At 41.2% G+C, this 8,456-nt stretch overlaps 1 long non-coding RNA gene across 1 annotated transcript; it reads right to left on the bottom strand.

Annotated features, from left to right (window-relative positions):
* Positions 1-1,248: 1,248 nt before the first annotated feature.
* On the bottom strand, positions 1,249-6,223 carry LOC143721497 (uncharacterized). The gene is made up of 4 exons (XR_013196744.1): positions 6,138-6,223; positions 1,714-1,791; positions 1,446-1,552; positions 1,249-1,363 (listed from the first exon to the last, which is right to left on the bottom strand). It is a non-coding gene; the product is annotated as an uncharacterized LOC143721497 (long non-coding RNA).
* Between the last annotated feature and the right edge of the window lie 2,233 nt (positions 6,224-8,456).

The following is an 8,456-nucleotide window of genomic DNA, read 5'->3' as shown; positions in this document are numbered from 1 at the left end:
ACTGACAATAACAACAAAACCACAAAGGATGAATGAAATGTACTGAGAGCTCCTGAGTAAATGTAATTATGTAATTTAATAATGAGAAAAAATAATAATGAGTCATGTGACAGTAGGTTTTTGGGAAGTGCTGTACAGTATGTATTTGCAAAATAAAATCCAATGACAACATGCAGGATATTTGAAATTTCCCTTGAATTATCAATGAAATACATCCTTTGACAATCAAAAGAAGAGATTCCCCTGTATTAAGGCTTCCACAATATTTCAAATGTGCTCCTGGAAGTTTTGATGACTTTAGAGTTAAATTAGTATGAGATGAAAAAAGAAACGTCTTTCATTTCATTTTTATTCAAACGGAAGTTCTTTGCAGTTTCAACCACAATTCAACAAATGAAGGAAAAAGTTGCTGAACCAACTAAAACACTGTGTGGGTGTTTCGTTAACCACATTGAGCTTGAAAATCAACCACAATTCCCCATTTTCTTTATAATCATGATCTTGCAAGCTATTCTAACTCAAACTTTCAGGGGAAAAGTTTTTGAAATGAAAACTGAAAGAGTCGTGAAGTCATGTGACCGTGCTGTAGTTTGTTTATTTACCTTTTTACTTCTGTCTGTATTTAGGCTTCAGAATCATACACTTTTTTTCTACAATAATCCAAAAGCCAATGGAAAAAATCCTTTAGATATTGCTAACTTCTGTGTTGTGCTACAAAAATATGTCATCCCTGCAACACAAGACCTTAACTCTAAACTGGAGTGGTAACCAGTAAAGAGGAGACAGTGTAGATGAAATGGTTCCTCTTAATAGTGCCATGGCAATACCCTGACATAAAGTGTCAGAGTAAATAAAACAAAAAGACATAAGAGCATGTATGCAATTCTCCACACCAGTACCTGAGATTTCATTGTGCTAACAAGTTACTCACACACAACAGCATTAATCTTCTAGTCTGAACCAAAGGTGATACCCAGATTTTTTAAATGCACATCGTTGGGGCCTTAACAAATACAGTAGGGCTAAAAATGACAATATGTGTTCTCATGCAATTGTAAAAAAGTTTAGACATTAATTGCAATTTAAAAAAAAAAGCTCCTTAAGTTTGAATACTCATGAAATTACAGCTAAGAATTATCAGAATAACAGTACCATGTTTTTTCTTTCTTTCATTCTTTCTCTTAAATTGAGCCAGAGGAACTCGTCGTATATAAAGAAAATCTGTATCCCATAATGCAATACTTTAAAGACTCAATTTTCCTTTTCCAGTGAAATGAATGAACCGGAGGTATGGATCTTTGGGCAAGGTCTTTTCCAGGAGAGCTGTTCCAGAAAGCGAAAACAGGTGCTCCTAATGCATGCACTGGGGACAGACGGGTTCCCATGAGCAACGACCCAAGGAACCATAATATTCTATGTAGAAAAAGAAATAATCGTGTATTTACCCAAAACTGCATTATCTTCTCCTCAATTCAAAACCAAGGATGGGCAGAGCTAGGAACATCAGTGATGATGGGCATTAGTTCTGTTTCTTCCTCTGATAGTTTTATTTCTAGTAAGACATCACATACAGAATTCATTTTCTTGGTGTTTATTAAAGCTTTAGAGTAATATGAACAAACATTGCAAGTTAACTGATCTGTAAAGCATTAGCCTATATATATAATTTAGAATGTAATACTGAAATGATATTTTGCAAACCCATATACATACCAGAGTCACCAGTCTCATGGCAGCACAGGAGTCTCCAGACTCTTATTAGAGGCCTCCAGAGACATTTAAGTATGGTACCTGTGGTAAGAATGGTTTTAATATCCTTTAGGTGCCTCCAAAATTAGCAAAACAAAGCATAAAGAGGGTCGCACACAGGACAAGAAACTCCACGTGTTTAATATTTGAATAGTTTGATATCAGCGTGCTTCATGAGGCTATGCAGAGTTGTAGACAGTCTATGGCATTGGCAAGCCGTTTATAGACAGTCACCGAGCTTCGCAAACAAACAGCACCCCTTTTCCACCAACAAGAACCAGGTGCTGGTTCAGAGTCAGAGCTAGTGCTAGTGCCGGTTCGGAGTTGGTTCGACTGATGATCTTTCAAAGAACCGGTTTGCCTTTCCACAGGCTAGAGAGCCATCGCAGAGCCAGATCTTACGTCATCTCATGTTGCCCAGCAACGCTAGCGCGGCAGCGCCAAACACACCGGTCGAGTGGCAGGCGCATATAACGCAATCCCTGCCACGCAAAGATTTTACCCCTACAGCAGACCGATCGGCGCAAGACATCGAAGCACTGAGAGAGCGATCCAAAAGCAGAAGGAGTCGTATGCTCTCCAAACACTCCCGCAGCTCCGATCAGTCCATGCCGCTCCGATGCTTCTCGAACAAGCCTTCCATCAACAATGGCAGTCGTTGCGTTACTTTTTATGCTCATGGCTTTGCAAACCTACATCGGTGTCCAAACTGTTCTTACTTGGCTCTGTTCTACCCCTTTTCCACCAAGGCAGAGCTGGTGCTGGTTCGGAGCCAGAGCCTAGTTTCAATTCGGTTCTTTGGTTTTCCACACGCAACGCACCAGCTCCGAACCAGGAAAGTGGTTCTTAAGTAGCAGCAAATCATTGCTGGTCTAGAATACCCCTTTTCCACCAAGGCAGAGCTGGTGCTGGTTCGGAGCCAGAGCCTAGTTTCAATTCGGTTCTTTGGTTTTCCACACGCAAAGCACCAGCTCCGAACCAGGAAAAGTGGTTCTTAAGTAGCACCAAATCATTGCTGGTCTAGAACAGAGCCAAGTAAGAACCACTTGCGTCAGGGGCTGGGGGCGGGGTTACCGTGACCAACAAGACGAATAGAAACTTGTGACCGCCATTTTTAAATAGCAGCTAGTCGAGCTAATAGCGGCTCGATTATAAATATCCGTCTATGTAAGTTACGGCGAGCTGCACAAACGCGTTGGACTCCGATGTATTTTGTAAACCCATGAGCATCCATAGTATTGCAACGTCCGTTATTGTTGATGGCTTGTTCGAGATGCATCGGAGCGGCGCGGACCGATCGGAGCTGCGGGATTGTTTGGAGAACATACGACTCCTTGTGCTTTTAGATCGCTATCGCAGTGCTTTGATGTCATGCGGAGATCGATCTGCGAGAAGCCGATGCATCTCGAACAAGCCTGGCGTACTGTTTGGCGCTAACGCACTAGCGTTGCTGGGCAACATGAGACGTATACAGTGACGTAAGATCTGGCTCTGTTGTGGCTCTCTAGCCGGTGGAAAGGCAAATCGGTTCTTATTAAGCTCGTCAGTCGAACCCACTCTGAACCAGCTTTGGCTCTGGCTCTGAACCAGCACCCGGTTCTTGTTGGTGGAAAAGGGGTAGAACAGAGCCAAGTAAGAACCACTTGCGTCAGGGGCTGGGGCGGGGTTACCGTGACCAACAAGACGAATAGAAACTTGTGACCGCCATTTTTAAATAGCAGCTAGTCGAGCTAATAGCAGCTCGATTATAAATATCCGTCTATGTAAGTTACGGCGAGCTGCACAAACGCGTTGGACTCCGATGTATTTTGTAAACCCATTCGCATCCATAGTATTGCAACGTCCGTTATTGTTGATGGCTTGTTCGAGATGCATCGGAGCGGCGCGGACCGATCGGAGCTGCGGGAGTGTTTGGAGAACATACGACTCCTTGTGCTTTTAGATCGCTATCGCAGTGCTTTGATGTCATGCGGAGATCGATCTGCGAGAAGCCGATGCATCTCGAACAAGCCTGGCGTACTGTTTGGCGCTACCGCACTAGCGTTGCTGGGCAACATGAGACGTATACAGTGACGTAAGATCTGGCTATGTTGTGGCTCTCTAGCCGGTGGAAAGGCAAATCGGTTCTTATTAAGCTCGTCAGTCGAACCCACTCTGAACCAGCTTTGGCTCTGGCTCTGAACCAGCACCCGGTTCTTGTTGGTGGAAAAGGGGTATTCTAGACCAGCAATGATTTGGTGCTACTTAAGAACCACTTTTCCTGGTTCGGAGCTGGTGCTTTGCGTGTGGAAAACCAAAGAACCGAATTGAAACTAGGCTCTGGCTCCGAACCAGCACCAGCTCTGCCTTGGTGGAAAAGGGGTATTACTGGTTCGGAGCTGGTGCTTTGGTGGTCAAAAACAAAGAACCGATTTGAAACTAGGCTCTGGCTCCGAACCAACCCCAGCTCTGCCTTGGTGGAAAAGGGAACTCCTGAACTGTTCACGTCCTCAGACTCGGATTTATGCATTTCTGTCAACGGCGAAATTAATCTGCAGCTCTGTAAATTATGAAACGCTTCATTAACGCACGGATCTCTGAAGCACTGCCAGCGGGACATTAAACAGGAAGTGTCCGTCCGAGCTCACAACAGGTTTTGCGTGGGAACGCAAATATCTTTGAGAGGGAACGCAAAAGTTTTGCGAGGGAACGCAAAAGATTTGAAAAGAGAGAGAGAGAGAGAGAGAGAGAGAGAGAGAGAGAGAGAGAGAGAGAGAGAGAGAGAGAGAGAGAGAGATGAAATGTAGTGGGGGGTCACACATTTTGAATAAATAAACAATATCAAGTCTGACTGCAAAACTCGTCAAAACGCGTGTCGGTGAGAAGTTGAACACTTATTTGAACAGCATAGAAACACCCGAACTTGACTGTACGTCACATTTTTGGCATTATTGATAAGCTACTGCTTTCAATCCTAATGCAACAAACCGGTCTACAGGACATAAATTAAGCCCTTAAATAAAAGGGTTATTGGGCTGTTTACACGGTCATGTAGCCTACACTAATAGCCTGCACAGCAACAGGAAATAGAAATGAACACAAAAAGCTTGCCTAGAGCCTACCTTACACAACACTGACTTTTTTTGCGGCTGCTGACGAATTCTTTATACACACACACACACAATGTGACGGCACACTCATGCGCATACGTTTTAAAAACATAATTTCACATTAGTCCTAACACTTTTTAAATAGCCCACTTAAAAGTGTTTATTACACATAAATTACTAAATGCTTATAATGAATAAATGTAAATGAACAATTATTTGCGTTACATTTTCAATCCATTCTGTGAAAACAGGAAAACACCCTCACTTCCAGTAGCCCTGGCAACGCTGAGAGAGAGAGAGAGAGAGAGAGAGAGAGAGAGAGAGAGAGAGAGAGAGGCAGACAGAGAGAGGCAGAGAGGCAGACAGAGAGAGAGAGAGAGAGGCAGACAGAGAGAGAGAGAGAGAGGCAGAAAGAGAGAGAGAGGCAGACAGAGAGAGAGAGAGAGAGAGGCAGACAGAGAGAGAGAGAGAGGCAGACAGAGAGAGAGAGAGAGAGAGAGAGAGAGAGAGAGGCAGACAGAGAGAAAGAGAGAGAGACAGGGAGAGAGAGAGAGGCAGAGAGAGAGAGAGAGAGGCAGAGAGAGAGAGAGAGAGAGGCAGACAGAGAGAGAGAGGCAGACAGAAACAGAGAGAGAGAGAGGCAGACAGAAACAGAGAGAGAGAGAGGCAGAGAGAGAGAGAGAGAGAGAGGCAGACAGAGAGAGAGAGAGAGGCAGACAGAGAGAGAGAGAGAGAGAGAGAGAGAGAGAGAGAGAGAGAGAGAGAGCTAAGGTGATTTATTAGGGATCTAGCCTATTCACCCCGACCCCTACACCAAACCTAACCCTCACACTCACAGAAACCAGTGCAAGTCACTATTTAAATAGAAACGTGATTTAGGCAATTTATCGGCCATTGAGGACAAGTAAAATGTCCTCACCTCCTGTCATGATATCTATATGAGTGAGGACATTTAGTGAGGACATTTAGCCCTCACAAGTAGCCTATACTGTAGCTATAAGGCTTTTTTATACAAGCAAACAGATGCAGCTTGATCTAATCAAAACTATCTCGAAAACATCGCAACTGAACGCAAAAAGTTTATCGGTATCGTCCATTTCAGTTGCAGCTGTAGACCCATTTGGCATTTAAGCAACTCCAAAATCGTTAGTTTATTTAATATCAATTATATATATATCATAAATAAGTTAGGGAATGTAAAGCAGAAAATGTCAAGTGCCCTCATGCTAACGTGCCAATATGACAAGAGTTTAAAAAGATGCTGCAGTTAAAAGTAGGCTATAGCTACAAAATGCTCACCCCCGTTATTGCTTTCCATGTCAGTCATTGTTGAGTGAATAACGAATTTTAAATGGCACATGCGACTGCGATGCGATTGCTGTGCCTTGTAGAATTAAAATGAAGGAGGGATAAAAGGAGGAGCTGGCGTGTGAAAAGTTCTGCTGTTGGTGGAAATTATGTCGATTGTGTGTGAACCAATGAAGACTTGAAAGGGGTTGTCTGTTTTGACTTACTGAATTGAGTCAGTCAGAGGGCTCACTTACTTAGTTTGGGTTGGAAAAGTGAATTGCCGGTTGAGTGAGTAAGAGGCTGTTGCCTGGGTTCGTGGTTGGGTTTGCAAGGCTATATTAACAGTAAGAAAATAGGGGGAGGGGGAAGCATACGGAAATCGTCACAAGAGGTTATAAGATTAAACAAATCAATACAATATAACTTTTTGTCATCATTAAATATTAAAGGTTCCTTACACCAGATGATATTTCGCCTTTGAGTTCAAAGGGTTTGACATTTTCTTAAAGAAAATAAAAAGGGACTTTACAGGCTATCCCATTAGAAATGTCTAAAATTTGATTAGGCTACACTGACTGATTCTGGTTTTATGAAGATTAATCAAGAATCAAGATTAAAATCATTAGAATGAAAATCGGACCAAAAAATATAAGCTAGTCTGTAATTTGTCAATTTATGCTCAGTGAAGGCGGAAGTTCACCGACGTGAATCTGGTGAAACCTTTCTTTTACTGTCTATGGGTGAAACCATAGACTGAAAAAGCGCGCGTTTAGGTAAACCTGTTCCTGTCCTGACCTCAGACTTCCTGAGGAGTGTTGTTTTACACAAGACCCTAAAGAATCATACCAACTTGTGGAAAATAGGCACCCAATGACCCCTTTTAAATTGCATGGAACTGCGAAGCAAATCCAGGGAAAACAATGGCATCAAAAAAGACTGCAATCAAACTAATTTTACTAATAAACAAGAGAAAAATATTTTTAGGCAAGCTAAATAATCTGCACACACCAGCTATGGAAGAAAAGAAATGCCGGGAAAACTGTTTGTAATGATTATATACAGTGCTGGTCAGAATTATTTGCCTCCTTGGTAAATATGATCAAAGATGGCTGTAAAAAAAATCTGCATTGTTGATCCTTTTGATATTTTATTAAAAAAATAGCAAAAATCTAACCAAAAATAATTGAAAGTGTGGGCAAAATCACATTATGAAATAAATGTTTTTCTTCAAAACGCATTGTGAGCAATTATTTGCCCCTTTTATTAAATACTTTTTGCAACCTCCTTTTTTCCAAGATAACAGTTAGCAGCTGGATAATCATTTCTGAGTGTGTGGACAGATGAAACAAACAGTTTTTTAGTCAAGAGCAGTGAGCAATTTTCTGTTCCCATTGTTCTTTGATTTACTGACCGAAAGCTTAATTAAGCCTCAATTTAGTCCTGGAGTAGCTCTAGCCTCCAGGAAATCATCTTATTAAACTCTGTACTAAACTAAATCTGGGACTATTTAAAGCAATGACAGAGAAAGCAGATTTCTGTTAATCTGGTTTAAAGGGCCATTTAAGTCTAGGACTAGGTCTAATCTCTGTCCGGGAAACCACCCCTCAGAGTTTAAATCTCAGTTGCGCAGAGGGTATGTAGTAACATGTGCCCCTATTTTCTTACAACTATGCTATTCTATTCTATACTATACTTTTATTAATTCTATTGAGAAACCATGAGAAATGGTTAATAAAGACTGAGAGTCATAGTTCAGAAATTATTTATTATTATGTTTTTAATATGCTGAAGCCTATAGCTGTGTTTTGCTTTGTTTGTTGTCAAACTCAAAAATTAGTGTAATCAGTAAAATAAATGCAAAAAATGACATTATTTTATATGAAAAAGTTACTAATTGTATTTTATTGACAAAATATATTTAGTTTGTCTTTGATTAGATCAGATAGTATTTTAAGCTTTCATATGGTCATGTTGCAACATGCCCCACCTATTTCACTTGCATTATTTTGGGGTAAATCAAGAAAAAAGTACACTTTATTAACGAAACAAAACCACATACTTGTACTAGACATGTGGGAAATTAATGTGGGAATAAATAAATACTCTGAACCCCAAGTGGATTTACACAAACTGAGAAGGTCAAAAAGTGTTAGTTTGTGCCCCGCTCTACCATATGCGTGAAACAGGTGTAAAGCTTGTTTCCGCCATGGAATAAAACAATTAAAAGATAATTCCGACTTTTATCTCACAATTCTGACTTTTTTTCCTCACAATTGCAATTCTGACATTATGATGCCCTGTTCATGTTGCTGAAGATGCCCGGCAACA

The sequence above is a fragment of the Siphateles boraxobius genome, unplaced genomic scaffold, assembly GCF_051911475.1.
Source record: "Siphateles boraxobius isolate OS27281-9 unplaced genomic scaffold, OSU_SipBor_1 66, whole genome shotgun sequence".
NCBI classification, from domain to species: Eukaryota; Metazoa; Chordata; class Actinopteri; order Cypriniformes; family Leuciscidae; genus Siphateles; species Siphateles boraxobius.
Note: the sequence above shows the minus strand (reverse complement) of the source record. Positions and strands in the feature narration are given on the sequence as shown.